Raw genomic sequence first — 14691 nt, 5'->3', positions numbered from 1 at the left:
ATTTATAAGTTATATCAGTATGTAAATTTTATTAGGTAAAATTTGTGTATGAACTAATTAACACTTTTGTTATTTATATATAAAAGCAATAAATCACCCTTTAAATTACAAACCAAAATGGACAAACAAACTTAGAGCGAATTAAGAATTTGAGAAGATAAATTTTATTTATAGTCTTAAGATATATAAGTTTCGTGCATTTTCTATGAAAAAAGTGATAAATCTGGAACCCACATGAAACAAATTATTATTTTTAATATTAGACCTCACATTTTTTCAAAATAAGTGTGCAAAACATGTACACTCTAAAACTTTATCTAGTATTACTCAAAAATCTACAAATAGTTGGTTTTTTCTTGGATTTTAATGCGTGATTTATGGATATTACTCATATAGCATCCATAACAATAAATGAGAATCACCGAAATTTAATGGATAGAAATCAATGATCAATGGATAAATGGATCACTTTATATTTATTTATTGAAAATGATTTATTAGCAAAATTGGAAAAATTAGTTCTCTTCACTTTGTTGCCCAAACTTGAGGGCTGGTCTTAAGTGGAAGATAAAAAGACACATTAAGTGGGATTTATAGTATTTATTAGAGTAGTATTAATATACTGTTTTTTATTTACACCTTTACTTACAAGATTCATTTTGTTAGTTTTTTTTTTTAATTCAAATTTTAAATTTTAAATTTCATAATTTTCAGCCTTTCAATAATTACTAACATGTGGAGAAATAAATTTTTCTATAAATTTATCGTAAATACATTTAACATTTTCCTATTTATTATTGTCCGATGTGTTCTTGATCTCTCTCGTAAATACACATTAAGGCCCTCTAGTTTGATAAGAATTAAGAAGTTAAGGAACCAGCTTCATATATACATACATATATATATATATATACACACACACAACAAAACCCGTGTTGTGCTATGTTGGTTTGAACTTTGAAGGGAGATGATCATCGTAACTATGTGTTATTAATGGTGTTAGTCCGCTTGTATATATTACGTACGTATCATGGTTTTGATCTGTAGCACTGAGTTTCTTCATGTATATTTTGTATAATAATTAATATTATAGGGGGCCGGTGTCCCTTGATATTGTACTTTGATATTTGTTTTTCATTGAAACTAACCTCCCAAAAAATTGAATACAAAGATATATATATATATATATATATATATATATATGGTTAATAACTTGACATTTCAAAAATCCAGAAGATCATTATATTGTTGATCTCTAATGATATTCTAGATATCTTATTTAAGTTTTTATATTATTATTATATCAAAATTAATTACCGTATTAATTAAACTTTTCGTTTTTATGGATTGACTCATATGGACCGGTCTTCACTCGATCCTCACAAATGGATAATTGGTAATTTTAGTAATAAAAAAGTCGTAATTTTTTGTGATCATTGATAAAACCAAATTAAAAGCAAGAATATACGGGAAAAAAAAAACAAGAATATACGGAGGGGTAGGGGTCTTATTAAAATTTTATTATTAGAAAAAGTAACATAGTTGATTAGTTAGGATCGGATAAATTACAATGGTTTCCTTGCACCAAAGTCACTCGCAACTAGGGGTGATAATTCATATTTTCGGGTCATGTGTTATATCAAGTCATAAACATTCGACTATATAAGTCAACCCGAATCCTAACCTAACATAGCCTGACTCATTTAAATAACGTGTTGTGTCGTGTTACTCATTTTGATCCATTTAATAATTAATTTGAAATAGGTCAACATGACACAACTTATTTAAACTATTTTCATGTAAATGAGTTAAACTAATACGCATAGTTCATTTAACCTGATTAACATAATTTCACATAAAATTTAAAATCTATATTTATAAGTAGCCACACTATTTAAAAAAGAAATAAGACAATCTACTAAAAAATATCAATATTTTTCAAATTTGAACATATAATAAAATCAATATCACAAACCTTACAATATTGTAATATGAGCATAAGTATACTGAGAGTTACAATCACAACTATAAAAACATAAGTATACTAAGAAATATCAATATTACAACCCAACAATAATAAAATTATAATTTTGAAATAAAATATAAATGGGTCAAAACGGGTTGGTTTTGGGTCAAGCGAGTTGATCCGTTTATAAATCATGTCTTAATGGGTCAAAATTTGACTTGAACCTGTTAACATCAAATTCAAACCCAATAATTTCATGTCGTGTTCGTATTATATAGATTTACTGATCGTGTCACATATTTTCATCCTTACTATCAATGATGCTGGCGTGTTGGGCAGGTTGGGACGGATCTGAAAATACTTGGTGTACATGGTGTGTAGAACATTTTGCTGGTTGATCGAAGGTAATAGTCGAAGCATATTTTGAACTAGAAAAGGCGTGGTTGAACTTAAGTGTTGCTCATGTGGAGGGTATCCAACTCTCTGCATGCAACGAGGTACTATCTTCCTCAAGGTTCAACTTTAATTCCGAGCCATAGACAGGCTGCCTGTTCCCTTCCCCCAAATCACTCATGTCTCACTTAGAAAGATAGCATGACTATTTTTAAATTTGATCAAACCACGCCTACAATCTTAGGGTAACATATACATTCACTTGATTTTTAATACTTTGATTAGATCTACAACTCTATCTATCTTTTAATTTGTTTCTATATATAAAGAGAGGACATATCTATCAGTCAAACTATAAGGCCTATTTGGGGTGGTGAGGTATTCTCACTACTATTTATTATTATTTTTCATCTACTTTTTACTATTATTTACTACTATTTAATATTGTATTATTATTTTTTCATTACTTTTTTAAAAGATCTCACTATCCAAACACAACCTAAGTCTACCAATAATAAAAATTTAGATCGAGCTATATACATGATAGGCTGTACAAGAAACTGAGAAACCGACCTAGACCGACTTAGACCAACTACCAGAGCTCAGAGACGGCAGAAACATGTGGAGAACCGGTCGGCGTACGACAGAAAATAGAGAAAATCGATATTGGCCGGTTCGATGTCGGTTCGAACTTAGTTTCAACTGCTGAACCGGCCAATTAAAGAAATTATATATATTTTTATATATTATGTACTCAAAACGACGTCGTTTTACTTAAGTTTAAGTGGAACGACGTCGTTTTAAGCCTATAGTTGTATTTTAAACACAACTGAAACGACGTCGTTTGGTGTGTCGTTTTATTCATAACGTATTAAAAAAAATTAAGTAAAACGAAGCCGTTTGATTTAAACCAAACGGCATTGTTTTGAAATTAGGTCATCTTCTTCTTCTTCACTTCTTCTTCCACGATCTTAGTTCCCATCTCCTATTTTTCTCTCTCAGATGAAACTCACTGATGAACCGACCTTGAACCGCCGATATCAAGATGGCCGGTATTTCTCCTCTCCATCAACCAGTTTCAATAAATTTTCTCTCCAAAAAATAAAGTATCAATCAACATTGATTTTGTCCAAAAACAAGTCGAAGGATAGGTTTTCACCCCTCATACATGGAGTCCAACGACTCCAACCTGTAATATAATATAGAATTAAAATGTTATTATAATTTGTAAAAAAAAAAACTAAAACTCAACCGTCCAGTACATCCAATGATCAGTGGCTCTTTCTCTATCAACCACCCAAATATCTGGATCTGGCAGCTGTTGTTCCCAGCCTGTGCGCAGTCCCACAGTCACTAACATCTGTCGGATTATTTTTTTTTGGTTGCTGTTGTTTCTTGTATTTGAGCAAAAAAAAAAAACTTCTTTCTTTTTTGCGCTTTTTAAACCAATCACGCTTTTTGTTATTTTTACTGATTAAAAAAAAAAACTTTGAAAGATCACCAATTTGGGAAACTCGATTTTAAACCATGATCATGCTCTTAATAAAATTTTTATTTTTGTTTTTACTGACAAAGACATGCGTAGAAAGTGCTGCACATATTTTGAAAAGAGAACTATTACATGTATAAAAAATTATACAAAAATAAATCTATAAACTGACGTAACTTTATAAGATTTGTTAGATTTATTTTATAATAAAAATAATTTTACAATTTGACATATTATATCAATTCATGACAATTTGTGAGTTTTTTTGTGACTAAATTATTTTCCTTTTGAAAGATCTCTGTAGATCTTTAGCTAAATATGCTACGAAGATAAAATGAGGTGAAAAGGAAGAGAAATCAACGTCTTGAGTAGACTATATATATATATATATATATATATATATTAATATATATAAGCAATGCCCAAATTGCGGATCTATGTACTTTTAACAAGTTTCAGTCACTTTGCAACAATTCGGGGGTTAATGTTTGATCTAAATAAGACAAATTGCACATTTTATTGCCCTAAATTCGCGTTGTCATGTAAACTAAACAATTGTAAATACAAGACCATATATGTATATATAAGGTTCTAGACTAATGGAAGTCCAATGACGGTGAGTGATCATGCATTGAGAAAAAGACTTATATATTGAGGAAGGCAAGACTCAGGATATTTGAAAACATTATTGTTTAGAGACTAATTATTAAAATTGTTGATGTGAGGAATCCATGCTTTGGATTTGTCATGCATTAAGAGGTGTTTGGATGGCCACTTAAGAGAGGAATATTCTTTGAGTCAATTAGTTATAAATTAAGGCCAGATACGCCTTTTGACTTTGGTTTTGGACACACATAGATATGGAGGACATGATTCACCTCCTCATAAGATCTCCCACGATTCCAATGACATTTTTGATCACCACGACCTGATCTAGCAAATGCTGTGTTCTATTTCTAGTTTTATAATGAGTTTCTGTTTCTCACACCACAAAACTAATTGAAAGGGTTTAGCCCTAAAGCACTTCTACTTCGAAAAATGCATTTTTTTACAAAAAAAAAAAAAAAAACTAATTATCTTGAAGCTAGCTTTATTTGCAAAATATCTTACTCCACCTTCCCAATATTGGTGGGAAAAAATCAATAAGTATAGATAAGATTTGTTCTTGATCATCGTGTAATTAGCTAGATATATAGCAAGTTTCACTGTTGTTATTACATTAATCTTTAAGATTTGCGAAGAGCTTGACCTAGACGATCGTAACTTTATATTATATATATATAGTCAACTAAATTGAAACAGGCGGTGGAGCAAGCACCCAGCTGCATGCTAGAGTTATAATATTTTGAGCATCATATCACAATTGACATCTTGAATTGTGCTAAGAATTACTTGATCAGCAGTGACATGCATCTTCTTGGCTCCATACCAGGAAATATATATATATATATATATATATATATATATATTTATATATGGGACCGAGTTTTAGTAGTCATTTTTCGTTTGTTTGTTTTATATTTCTTACTTTATATTAACCTATTTGAAGCGTTTGTTGGGGTTCTCTACCGGCCATATTGTTTGTGCTATCTATCTTTTATTTTAATGTTACTATTTATCTTGCCCATGCATAAAAAAGTATAATAATAGTTTGGATTCCAAACTCACGGACTTCTTCAGCAATTATATATATATATAAAGGAAAAGAAACTAATTTCATATACAGTTTTAAAATATGTAAGTTTCGCACAATTTCTTTGAGAAAAAGTAAGGCAAACTTATGACTCGCATGAAAAGAATCATTTCTTCATAATAGGCCCCACTTTTTTCAAATGTATTGCATGAGACTTATACACTTTAAGATTACTATGTCTAACATTATTCAAAAGGAAAATGGTATATTGCAGCCCATAGAATTACCAAGCTAAGACACAAAAGCTTGAAAGATTATTGTAAACAAAATAAATATTGAGCTTTGAATATATGCATTCCACATTAATTAGGACATGGATATATAGCAACATGCAGCAACACCGATTCCTAAATATGTACAGACCATATGGTACTGCATGCACATTTTTCTTTTGGACTTGGCCGGGCGGGTACATGCACGCACATCAATGAAAAAAGAAACACAAGATAAACAGTACGACAGTATAAGTCAGTATAATTTCTTTGACATTTGCAGTCCAAAGCACCGAAATCTTCTTATTCACCCAGTTAGTGCAAAAAGAATCATAGAGCAGGGGACCGACCGAAAGCTAGCTAACGACATATAAATAAAACTTTGCATCAATTAGACCGACTAATTACCCCAAAGAAAAAAGCAAGCTGGCTTTGCTTTAAGAATTACTCAAAAAAGATCAATTAATTGCTAATTATGATAAGGATCAGTTTGTACGAATCTAAATCGTATTTTGCGTTTGATATGATCGCTTAATATGCAATTAAGGTGCTAATCGGATCAGAGTAGTTATTGGTGAGTCGGTGCGTCAATCTTATCCATGATTACTGTAAACTGGAGCTTCCAAAAAGTTTCTAAGATTACAATTAAGATATCGCAGTTAGAAACAAATATTAAAAATGTCATCTTTGGCGGAAAGAGTTTAGAGAATCATAATCTTCTAATCATTAATTAACTATACCCTTTCTTTTTCTTTTCACATTTTCTTTATGAGAGAAAAAAAAAAAAAAGATGGGAATTGTCGACAGAATCATGAGTCACATGGGAAAAGATCGAAAAGAGACGGTGTATTTTTCTCAAGGAACTCTTTAATGAAAGCGAAGGACGAACATATTTTCTTTGGGGGGGGGGAGGCCGGTATGAACATGTTCCTATGGGTTTGACTATATACCGTTAATAGGGGCAGGGTGCCACAAAAACTTATAAAATTGAGAACAAGCTAAGATAGTTTCATTAATTCTGGCCGTAAATCATGTTGATAGTGTAGAATCTTGTACGTACGGTCGAGATAGGATTAATAAGACAAATTAGCGTGGAAAATTTTTAATGAATGGTCTACGTGATCTTTCTCGGTTGTATTGAAGATCATATTAGATCCTAACAATTTTTAAGACAGTCCAAAATAAAGTAGTACTCAATAGTTTTTCTATATATATATATATATGAACTTTTGAATTGATCGATCAAATGTTTGCTAAAGTTGGTTTATAGCTCAACTGCAATGTTCTCCCTTTAGAAGAACATGATTAATGTAGTTGAGCCACTTTGTTTGGCAACACAAAAAAACTCCCCAAGTTTTTTCATTGTTGATGATTTTCATGATATCCCAAACATATTAAGATGTCATTGTAATTATTTTCTACTTTGTTGGAGACTTTTCTCCCACCTAATTAGCAGTCATGATCGATCCGTCTACTCTGCCCATGCATGATCAATCTCTGCCACCATAGCTATAAACTCAAGCCTCATATGAATAAATCACTGCCAAAGCTTACATATTTATTATTTACTCCATAAAAGACATAGGGCCGTCTCATCTTGCAAAGCCACTTAGTCTTCCAAATCTTTGTTCAGCCCAAGAATCTGGTCACATCATGAGAGCTCAGTCAATGGGCCACGGGGTGTTTCGTTCTGGTTTGTCATCTACAATGCCTTTGCCCATCTGGTCAATCCCCCACTTACACATGATGTGCAAGCGATTTGTTTTTCCCGTATCAAACAAAATGGTCCTCATTTTGAATTTGAGTATTGATACACACGATATATTTTCACAATATATTTCACATTTTTCTTTGAATTTTGAACACTGACAATCACACTTTTTCTTGGGTCATGGGTCATTTTCTACGAGAATGCAATTGGAATAATATTAGATAGAAAAAAATGGGGTAACATTTAGTTTGAAGATACGAGTCAAAGAGTGATTGATAGGGCTCAGTCACTTCGTACAAGACTTTGATGTAGCAGCATGCATGTCTGTAGTGGGCCAGTTCTAGATCATCGTATGTGATCAACTCAATCAAATTATATATAGCTAGAATCCATAACCACAAAGTTAGAATTAGAAATGATAACTTCAAAAAAAAAAAAAAAAAGAATTAGAAATGATAACTTCAAGGTATAAATTACAACAACGAACATTCCAATACATAAAGTTTAACACTTTTGAGAAATCAACATTTTTTGCTTTACACTTGCATAGACAAGGGCTCAGCTTTATTGTACCATGTTTATTTATTTATTTTTCTTTTACTTATCACTATAAGAAAAATGAACATTTATAACTTATTATTTGCGACAATAATGACTATTTACGACGAAAACTTACTAATTTTAGCATGAAATAGTTATTTTCGCAGAAAATAATCATTTTCATATAAAATAATTAACCACAAATAAGTAATTTTCTTATAGTGTATTTTTAATTTATGGGTTCATCAAAAACATTAAGAGTACTCCATTTAAAAACAAAAACATTAACTTGCATTATTAATCGATCGAGTTTAAGAATCTTTTAAACAAGGGCCCTTATCTGATCATAGAATTAATTAATCAACCGTTTTTTGGCACAATGTTTCAGTCAGTAAAAACAAAACAAACAAACATGAATATACTGTAAGAACCTTTAAGTTCATGTGCAGCTTCATTCTTGGTCAACAAATGTTAGGTTTTCTTTTTTTTATTGATTAATTTCAACAAGGCTGAAAGAGTATTCAAACCAAATTGCAAATTGAATACCACCCCAAATAATGCATTTTTGTTTCGATGCTTGTTGACCTATGGTTTCGGATCCAGATTATCATCATATCCCAAATATATTTCATTCATGATCTGAATTCAAAGTCTGCCAATGTATGGAATGTGACCAGATAAGGACTAGACAACTTTTTTCAATGGTGAATTTAACAACTTTGGTAATATGTCTACTTTTGCTAGCTATTTGGTTATCTCTCTCTCTCTCTCTCTCTCTCTCTCTCTCTCTCTCTCTCTCTCTCTCTCTCTCTCTCTCTCTCTCTCTATATATATATATATATATATAATCATATTTATAACAAATAAATTTATCATGCCTGATTCAATTATATCCTATATATACATCTTTCGAACCAAAAAAAAAAAAAAAAGAAAAAAAAAAAACAATATATGCATACATGTATGTAATGCACTTGTGGACTTGGCTGGTTTTGGACAAGAAAAATATGACCTTATGGATTCAAGTTTAATAGAGAAAATCCGTCCGAAAAGGTCATCAGGAATAATTTTTCCTTTGTAAAAGATAAATCATATTTGCAGTCCCTACTTGGAGACTGTATGTACATGTCCTTTATTAAATGAGAAAAAATATCATTTTAGGGGGAATATTTTTGTAATTTTAAAAAATTTTAAAGAAAAAATTACCTAAACTTATATTGCAATCCCTATTTAAAGACTGTACATAGTATTACTCTTTTTAAAAACTATTTTTTTTTTAAACCGTCCTATATTTTCTATTATGCAGAATGTTCTCAGCTTGGAACCGTAAATTACCATCTCAAGCCCAGTTAGATGTAATGACTAAGGTGCCCATATTTCCTTGGGCTTTGAAACCAGTCATATAGGAAAACTATCGAAAACCCAACTACTTCTTATAGCCACTCGACAAATTCCGCGATGTTAATCATATTATCATGGGCTAGCTAGCCTCCATACCCAAAAAGGCCAAAAAAAAAAAAAAAAAAAAAAAAAAACAACGAAAGAATAGAGAGCACTATACAAGTCACAACTATTTTGACGTATTATAATAAAATAATATTTCTTATAAAATTTTAACACATCAGATTTTTCTTTTTTATTTATAGAAATAAACTTCATTTTATTTAATGAAATCAAAATTACAATTATAACTTATCAATACAGGAAAAAATTCAGATTACAGGCCAACTTATGCATCTACTTTAGAGCACCACAGACACAAATTTCTTTGTAACAGATATTGTATTAACTTTTATAAACTTTCTTCTAACAGATAAGAGTACTCTGTAAAAATAAAACTAAATGACTCATCTTCCAAAAGAATAAAAGTAATATCTTCATCCTCCCAAAGAGGAGATACTTTTAAAAATATTTTGGCGTATTATAATAAAATAATATTTTTATTATAATATTTCTTATAAAATTTTAACACATAATTTAATCGAAAGTTACAGTTAATTTTAAAAATTTAATACTTTAATATCATGTTGTATAAAAATAAGTCAGGTGGTTATTGAAAAGTCAATTTATCTAATGAGTAATGTTAAATATAATCGTGAGTGCATAAATATTGTGTAATTTTTTTAAAAAGAAATATAATTTACTATTAAAAAATTAATTTTTTTTTAAATAACTCTCTTATTTATTTATTTTAAAAAAAATTATATAATATTTACATACTTCATAATTATAAATATCATTTTTATTATCCAGTACACGCCTTCCAAAAAAAACCAAAAAAAGTACGCCCGCGAAATCTCACCTTCGCTTGTAAAAATTTCCTTATGAATCTATGAGCAATTCCACGGAAAGGGCAGAGATAAAAAGCTCTAATCCACCCGTGGTATAACAAAGTATATATTTTGTACATATTTTAAACACATTCAACCAATGGACAACTTCTGATCAGAAAGTGCAGTTAATTAGCCTGACATGGTCGTCAATATTATTCAAATGGTTAATGTTTTTAGGGTGACGCTACTGTGCGGCTGTGCCCGTCCAGCCGTTACTTTGAGCGTGTCCTTGTTATCCACTCGTTTGAATGTTGAATGGAATTAAATTAAGTTAAATTAAAATAATAAAATATTAATATAATATTATTTTTTAATATTATTATTATTTTAAGATTTAAAAAAATTAAATTATTTATTATATTTTATATTGAAATTTAAAAAAATTATAATGATAAATTGAGATAAGTTTACTTACCAAAGTATTTTTTTAAAAAAATATATATTCTTTTAACATTTTTCAAACATTTAAAAAATATATAAATTACTAATGGTAATTTTTTTAAATATTTTTTAAAATAAAATAAAATAAAATATAGTAACTGTCAAATTTAGAGTCAAATTCACAATCATTTTCTTTACTTTTTTAACTTAAGGTGTGTTTAGATGTTGAAGTGAGTTGAGTTGAATTGAGTTGAGATGATAAAATATTGTTAAAATATTAATTTTTAATATTATTATTATTTTGAGATTTAAAAAAGTTAAATTGTTTATTATATTTTATGTTGAAATTTAAAAAATTATAATAATCAATTGAGATGAATTGAAAGGAATTGAAGATCTAAACTAAGCCTAAATATTCCCGATGAGATGTCCGTTTAGGGAGATGTAGGGAGCATATAAATGACAACTGAGAGCTAGGGGTGTAACGTTTCTCGGCATCTTTGATTCATGGGGTTTTAACTCTTTTTTGAGGGGGGATTTCTTGGATTTCTCAGTTTATTTATGAGCTGTCTGTTTTGCTTTTTTCCCATTGCAAATTTTTCATGTGGTTGGGTTTACAGGTCAGAGGATGTCCACGCCTTTGCATAGAGGTGCATCTGGGCCACGTATCTCTATAAAAATTATTGTCCAAACTTGTGTGTTGAAGATTTGTAAGGTTAATTTGGAGGATGCAGAATATAAGCTATTTGTAAGGTTATTTTGATTAGAACACTTTTCTTGTTTTACTTGGCATTTTTCTATAAATAGGGGTCTATGTCTTGTATTCATGCACCCAAAAAAAAAAAAAAAACATCTTCTTTTCCGTTTTCTATTTTATTTTGTTATATATTCTTTATGGTATTAGAGCCACAGATTCTTTGTGGACCATTTGCCTAATTTTGTTTTGACAAGTCTATCATCACTAGGATAATTTTTTCAGTGATCAATAAATGAATATGAATGCTACACTCAAATTTTAAATTCAAGATTTCAAAATTTTGCACCTTAAGTTTGAGGGAGATTGTTAAGGATGTATTTCACACCACCAATCGCACGGATGACACCTGCAATAATGAAGAGATTGCATTGGTCGCCCTGTGTAAACTCTTATACTTAAGTTAGTAAGAATATGAGCATATGTACATAAAAGTAGAGATGATGATAGAAGATGTTACCTTCACCGAGTTATTTATAGAAGGATGTGGTGTGGTGGCGAATAACTTTGATTGCCAATCCTTTGTGCTTATCTTTTGTGATAAATCATTTAAACGGAGAGGATATCTCCTGTTTTATAGAAGTTATCTCATGCAAGATATTCATACTCTACCTTGGGTATCATCCCCACTCTTTGGGGTTATCTCGCCCGTAATTGCGGTTGTGAGTCCTTTGCTTATAGGGCTCTTAGCCTCAAGCCTTCCACAGGTTTTCCCGGGCTTGTGGATGGGTTTGGCCTCATATATGGGCTTGGCCTTAGACGGGCTCTCAGCCTAGGGGAACCCGCTGAACTTTGCAACAAAGTCTGCAAGTATTTGGCCCTTGACAGCATTTCTGGGGGAGTAGTTTATTTCAAACTCGCTGAGCTCGATGGACCATGCAACCAAACATCCAGAGGAATTTGGTTTTTGTAGCACTCATCTAAATGTCTGTTAAGGCCTTTATTAGGTGGGCCTGAAAGTACGGCCGCGGCCTTCTAGCAGCCATTACCAGCGAGAATGCTAACATTTCCATTCGCGGGTACCGGATTTCGGTACCTCGCAGGCGCCTGCTTGTATAGTACACTGGCGCCTGCGTTCCTTCCTCTTCTTTTACTAAGACAGCTAACACGGCTTGGGGGATACTGCCAGGTACACGTACAAATGTTCCCCTTGATTAGGTTGCTTCAATAGGGGTAGGCTGGCTAAATATTTCTTTAGCTCTTGAAAATCTTGGTCACATTCTTCGTTCCAAGGGTACATTTATTCGTGGACCGGGATACAAATCTGTTTAGAGTAGCTATTTTCCCTACCAGTCATTGATTATCATTGATGGTTCAGGGCGGCAGCATTCTCAAGATTACCTCTATCTTCTTAGTGCTAGCCTTTATTCCTCTCTACAAGACTATGAACCCCAGGAATTTACCTAAATTTACCAAGAACGCGCATTTGGCTGGGTTCAACTTCATTTGATACTTCGCAATATCGCGAATGACTCCTTGAGATCTGTTAGGTGTTGTTCGGCATCCTTACTTTTACCAATAAATCATCTACATATACCTCCATAGATTTTTCGATTTGGTGTTTTAACATTCGGTTGACCAGCCTTTAATATGTTGCTCCGGCATTTTTTAGCCCAAAAGGCATTACCCTGTAGCAATAAAGTCCTCTATCAGTTATGAACGTCGTCTTCTCCTTATCTGTCTTATTCATCCTGATCTGGTTGTACCCAGAATAGGCGTTCATAAAACTTAACAATTGGTGTCTGGCTATGGCATCCACGATAACATCAATTTGCGGCAGTGGAAAGCTATCTTTGGAACAAACTTTGTTAAGGTCGGTGAAGTCTACACACATCCTCCATTTGCCATTGGCCTTTTTGATTAGCACTACGTTGGAAAACCATTCTAGATAGTGTGTCTCCCGTATGAAGCATGCCGCTAGGAGTTTTTGGATTTCTTCTACTACAGTCGTGCACTTCTCAGCGCTGAACGAGATCCTCTCCTGCCATACTTTCTTGGCTTTAGGATCAACACAAAGGTTGTGCTCTATGATCGAATTATCGATCTCAGGCATCTCTTCGTGGCTCCAAGTGAATACATCTCTATGCTCGATCAACAGTTGTTCCAAGGCTTCTTAATACTCTGGCGGGAGTTTGGAGCCAACCCTTGTGGTAGCGGCTAGGTGTGCTGGATGCAACTTCACTACATACAAGGGCTCGTTGGCTTCAGCTTGTAACAAGCTACCTTCATCCTTGGTCTCCATGTCTTGTCATTCTTCTAGTTGAGGTGCTAGCAGTAATTGCTCTTTTAAATTGTCTACGGAGCATACCATCGGTGCTCCTGTCTTCAATTCCTGAACATAGCAATCTCGGGCTAATATTTGCTCTCCTTGGACTTCGCCCACTCCACCTTCTGTTGAGAATTTCATCTTGAGGTGGTATGTGGAGGTGACTACCTTTAAGTTATTGAGGATTGGGCGCCCCAATATGGTATTGTAAGATGATGGGGCCTTGACTACTAGAAAGTCAGTCATGCTGGTGATTGTGTGAGCGCCTTGTCCTGCCATTACAGGAAGGGCGATGGCACCGACAGGTTGGACAATTTCTCCTAAAAACCCTTTTAGTGGGAAGGGAGATGGTCGCAACTTGTCCGTTGGGATCCCCATTCCAACTAACGCGTCCCAAAAGAGGGTGTCAGTAGAGCTTTCGTTGTCGACCAAGACTCGTCTGATCGTGTAGTTGGTAATCAACAGTGTAACAACCAAGGCGTCGTCATGAGGGTACATAACCCCTTCGCAATCCTCGTCCCCGAATGAGATGGTCGGGGTTGTTTATGCTTTAGGGTACTTTCGCGGCTGATCTGCCATATAGCCTTTCTTGGAAGAGTTGACCTTGCTCTTCGTGCATGGGCCTTTCTTTCGGATGTCATGGCATTGCCGCCAGCAAATCCGCCTGCTATAGTGTGGATTTTGCCCAAGGGAGCTTGCGCCTGATCTTCTCTGGGTCGAGGGGAATTATTCCTTCTCTGCTCCTCCTGTTTCTAACACTTAGGGCTCCTGCTTTGTCTTTCCTTATTTGGTTCCCTCGGTGGCTTTATGTAATCAGCCACCATTCTTTCCAACTCTCCACTCCCAGTCATCTCTTCAATCTACATTTTCAGAGTGATGCACTCTTCGGTCCAATGAGTGTAACTTTGGTGGTAGATGCAGTGGTGTCATCCTTTGTCAAGTAAGAACTCTTC

The sequence above is a fragment of the Juglans microcarpa x Juglans regia genome, chromosome 2D, assembly GCF_004785595.1.
Source record: "Juglans microcarpa x Juglans regia isolate MS1-56 chromosome 2D, Jm3101_v1.0, whole genome shotgun sequence".
In the NCBI taxonomy this organism is placed as follows: Eukaryota; Viridiplantae; Streptophyta; class Magnoliopsida; order Fagales; family Juglandaceae; genus Juglans; species Juglans microcarpa x Juglans regia.
This window is presented reverse-complemented; position numbering follows the sequence as displayed.